Below are 5,736 nucleotides of genomic sequence, written 5' to 3' on the forward strand. Positions count from 1 at the left end.
AGAAAGGCTGAAATTGAAGGTCATGTGAGCGTCAAAGATGCATGCTCATTTCACAAGCAGATTGATTTGAAACTGAACCGGGAAATGAGCAGCCTAGGATAGGTAGCCCTAACGTTACTACAGCTTAGCAAGTTCTTTCCTCCAATATTTTTATTTTTGGTACATTATCATGGTACATAAATTGGATTAAAATTAAGGTAAGTTTTCCTTTCATGTCAGCAATATCAATTATACCGAAAAACTTGCGACTTGCTAGCAAGCTAGTTAGCAAGTATAGATAGTAACGTTAACATTAATTGTCTCAGATAGCTATCATTGCTAGGGAGATTGACGTGGACTCATTCAAGTTAATAGGGAAATAACGTTTACAACCACTAAAACTATTGTCTAAACTATTGAACACTGGTTGCTCGTTTTTAAAACAAAACCTTATTTTTAGGTTTGTTCACTAATGATGGGTTATAATTTTGTAGACTAGCAGTGGAGTTGGCAACACTGGCTAACAATCTTTTCAGTTAATGTTAAATCTTACTACGCTTGATCGCAGTCACAATCTATGATTAAAGTATGTTCCACGTAGACGGTTCTAGTCATACATTACACTTGATGATGCCAGACTTGACAGTGCGATAGTGAGTTCTGTTGGCATCAAATTGATTGACACCGGTGGTTCAGGCAAAGAAGAAGTGATGATCTGGTTCTGAGAGTATTACGAACTGTAATGTAAATAGTTATCTTTGCCAATAAAATGTATTCAAATCGAAATGACATAAGATTGTATTGGCTGTCAATCATTATGGAAGAGTAGACAGGTTAAGTTACAGCATGTCCACCATCTCTTGTGGGGGTTATGCATTAAGCCATGTGTGGTGCCCTTACCACATTTTGCCGCATTTACTGATAATGTTAGACCCAATGACAGGCTGGCATGATTGGCTTGCATAACAATTAGTAAGGAGGCCATATTACATTTTTTGACTCGTGGCTGAAGTTAAGTTTCTCCAGCTCTCCCCAGGTTGCACAAAAAAGCATCTCAAAATGCATCAGATTGATGCTTTAAAATATTTAAATGTTTCTTACGGGGGATAATGCCCCCGGAACCCCCTAGAGGGGTAATATCGTTCTCAACTCTTCCACCCCTGACCCGTTTTCATGCCTGATACACGTTTGGCATTCAGAGAGTGTGTGTGGTTTCACCCTAAAATTTCAGAATGACCTTTCCCTCTCCAAAACTAGTGTCCCTACACGATGAATATTGATGAGTTAGGTGTAAACAAACCTGGGACACCTTGGTCAGAGACAATGGCCATTAGGTAATTGCTCTGGAATGTCTTTGTGGCCCTCTACCAGGTTTTCTTGCCACATCATGACCCAATAGCCATCACTGAATCACCTAATCATATGAATAGCTGCTATTTGCATATGAGCAGGTCGTTAGAAGCTGAAATCTTACTCTGAGATTAGAGATTAATTCTATTCTCCTTACAAAGTGATTAATTCATTTTTAGATTCGATCTGGTACATTTTAAAAGTATAAGATTCAAGGTTTCTGGGGGTGTCTGGGGGTGTTTTTTCCAGGCACTGTCTACCCTGAACAGTGAAGTACTGGCATGGCTAGAGGACACAAGCTTAGTCATTTAACAGTATTGAGATGTACTTTGTGACATACGAATATATATATATACACACACACACACACACACACACACACACACACTCTGCACTACAAGAAGATGAAGCACTATCTCATTTACACACACACACACACTTTTTGTTTGTGCTTATAAGGAGCATAAATAATGTCTTTTTAGAAGCTATATCACTACGTATAACCATCTGATACCAACTCTGAATGTATATGTTAACTGTTATTACGAAGGTGCTTTGTTTATGGTGACCACTAGGTGGCACCTCTGTCGTGTATAAATTCCCGTTCCTAAGACTAGATGAAGAACAAGCTACAGTGTTTCTGTGTTGCTCTCTGTGTGTGCATATGAATGGTTGCATCTAGTTAAAACATACAGGGAACATAACATCTCTATCTTTTTCGCTCTCTTTCTCTCTTTCTCTCTCCCTTTATCTCTCTCTCCCCCTTTATGATGTTCAGGCTTGCTTCTTCCTCCAAAAAAGACTACTCCAGTGGGCCAACAACGTCATGGAAACGACTACGGATGTGGTTGGCTATGGTGCCAGTCTGCAGCTGTTTTCAAAGAAGGGCAAAGCCTGTGCTCGCCTCATCGTCCAGGGGAGCTTCACTGATTGGAAGAAGATATTCAACAATTCATGGGTGGGGTTCTACAACCATATGTATGATGAACACAGCAGCTATAAAGACTGGCAGTGGGTCACTAAGTTGAAAGAAAATCCTAAAAAACACACTGAGACGACCCTGGCATACGAGTATGTGTCTGGATTGGGATTCAACCATGATGTTCAGGCTCGCTTCTTCCTCCAAAAAGACTACTCCGATGTGAGAGCCACCACACGGCCCTGGGGCATCTCAAAGCCTATGGATGTGGTTGGCTATGATGCCAGTCTGCAGCCCTTTGTAAAGAAGGGCAAAGCCTGTGCTCGCCTCTACATCAAGAGGAGCTTCACTGATTGGATGAAGATATTCGACTATTCATGGGTGGGGTTCTACAACCTTAAGGATGATGGACACAGCAGATATAAAGACTGGCAGTGGGTCGTTTACTTGAAAGAAAATCCTAACTTACACACAGAGAGGACCCTGGCATTTGAGTATGAGTCTGGATTGGACATCCAGGGCGGTGTCCAGGTTCGCTTCTTCCTCAAGAAGGCCTACTCCAGTGTGAGAGCCCAGACGGTGCCCTGGGGGGAGGAGGCCATCAGTCAGATTCAGAACAACGTGAGGGGTTATGATGCCAGTCTGCAGCTGATGAAGGGCGGAGGCAAGGTCTGTGCCCGTCTCTACATCAAGAGGACCTTCACTGATTGGAAGGATCAATTCTACTATTCATGGGTGGGGTTCTACAGCAGTAGCTCTGCCCTGAGCATCAGCCCTGACATTTGGAACGGGGTGACCTCGTTTAAGAGAAATGAGGACAAAGACACAGAGGAGTACATGGCTTATGAGCATTGCTGTGACATGGCCGTCAGACCAGGGATAGAGGCTCGCTTTTTCCTGAGTTATAACTACTCCCAAGAGAGATGCACAATCGGACTCTGAGTGTCCCTGAGGCCCAGTGTGCTGTTGGGAAACAGCCAGAACCAGACAGATGGTGTCCCGGGCTCTTAAGCACTCGGCAGGTCTCAGCATCCTTGCATCCTTTCATCCTTGTATCCTTGCTTCCTTGTATCCTTGCATCCTAGCATCCTTGCATCCTTGCTTCCTTGCTTCCTTGCTTCCTTGTATCCTTGTATCCTTGCATCCTTGCATCCTTGCTTCCTTGCTTCCTTACTTCCTTGCTTCCTTGCTTCCTTGCTTCCTTGTATCCTTGCATCCTTGCATCCTTGCATCCTTTCTGAGAGCACATGTGTGTCCCGGGCTCCAGAATCACATTTATCTGTTTTAATTCTGCAAGCTTAGCGACAATAATATGAGAGTGGTATGCATTTCATATTTGTACTTTAATCTAATCAGATCCCTATCAAATAAAAAAACTGTGGAAAGTAAAATGTAATATTTACTTGTGTTGAAATATGTGCAAAAAAATATGCTGAACTAAAAACTACCAAATAAATCTAACATGTATGAAGCTGTTGTTAAAGTATCAAATAAATCTAACATGAATGACCTTGTTTTTATATTCAATTATTTATATTGGATTTCACATGAATGTATACAATGACATAATAAATATAGCTGCAAGCAGCGATGTGGTGGCCAAGCAGGTCAGATGACCCAAGAGAAGCCTTCGATACACTCAGAAGAGGCTTTTGATATACTCAGCAGAGGCTGGATTCGATGAGGCTGCCAACTACAGGACACCAATCACCAACTCACCTACTTACCTAGTGAGCTATTGTCGGTGATGAAAATCACAGAGTTCAGTTACTTTTTCAAAATAGAAGCGTTTTTTTCCTGTGGCAATGCTTGTCAAATTTGGACCAAGTTTTAACAGTTTAAACAGCTGTAATTCAGTCCTATTTTGACAAGTCGAGGTGATTGTGGTCTGAAGATAATCTGTGCCAAATTTGATGAATATTTGATATTCACCAAAAACGTTATATTCATTCATTCAAAATGGCAGCCACATCAATTCGGCCACATCACTTTGATAGACTGAAATTAACAAACGGTTGCAAAAATCAAAACGCCAGGGGATAACTTTTGTGAGGCTTGGTCTGAAGATCATGTGTGGCAATTTTGAAGAAGATTCGACAAGAATTGTAGATGGAGTCGCGAAAAAACGCTTTTCCTTAACATTCAAACTAGCAGAAAATCTATTTAACTGGGTATTATGTCAAAGAGTGCGTTGAATTTGTCTCTATCCAGGGAATCCAATGATACCTCATTTTGGAAAATGCTGCATATGGTTCAAAAGTAACATGTGTAAACACATATTCAACTTTGACCCATTGGTGGCGCTAGAGGGTTTGAATGGGAGACATGAAACTTGGTGAAATTGATGGGGGGACCGGTCCCAAAGAGGGAGCCAAATTTTAACAACCTTTGACCATGCGGTTAAAAAGTAACGTGTGTAAACACATCTTCAACTTTGACCCCTTGGTGGCGCTAGAGGGTTCGAATGGGAGACATGAAAATTGGTGAAATTGATGTTTGGACTGGTCCCAATAAGTGTGTCAAATTTCACAACTTTTGACCATGTGGTTCTAGGGGCTGCCATAGACTCCCATGTGTGTAATAATAATAATAAAACATAGAAAACCAATAGGTGGCTTCGCAGCTTCGCTGCTTGGCCACCAAATAGATAAATAGAAAACCAATAGGTGCCTTTGCAGCTTCACTGCTCGGCCACCAATAAATAGAAAACCAATACTTCGCCATACAGAGACAGTATGTGCGTAACACCTCCTCGCTCAATGCCAATAAAGTCATCCTGCTCCCAGAGGCCAACGCCAGTGGTTTACTCACACACACTCACACACACACACACACACACAAACACACACAAACACACTCACACACATGCACACACACACACACACACACGCACATACGCACTCACACACACACACACACACGCACACACGCACATACGCACTCACACACACACACACACACGCACACACGCACATACGCACTCACACTCACACACACACACACACACACAAACACACACAAACACACTCACACACATGCACACACACACACACACACACGCACATACGCACTCACACACACACACACACACGCACACACGCACATACGCACTCACACACACACACACACACGCACACACGCACATACGCACTCACACTCACACACACACACACACACATTTTCCTTCATGCTAATTTCACAACAATAAAGACAGAAATGATTATAATCTCTCCATTTACGTCACATCTTGCAATAACCTGGTTGAACAAGTTTTAATTTTTTTCAGCTACAGTTCCGCATGTCACTGTGATGGGGTGATGGCTCTTGCCCTCTACGGAGTGAAGCATTAGTGTGTGTAAGAGGCAACCCAGAGATGGGTGAAGCACTAGTGTGACTAGTGTGTGTGTGTGAGGGACCCCAGAGATGGATGAAGCACTAGTGTGTGTGTGTGAGGGACCCCAGAGATGGATGAAGCACTAGTGTGTGTG

The sequence above is a fragment of the Sprattus sprattus genome (assembly GCF_963457725.1).
Source record: "Sprattus sprattus genome assembly, chromosome: 15".
Taxonomy (NCBI): domain Eukaryota; kingdom Metazoa; phylum Chordata; class Actinopteri; order Clupeiformes; family Clupeidae; genus Sprattus; species Sprattus sprattus.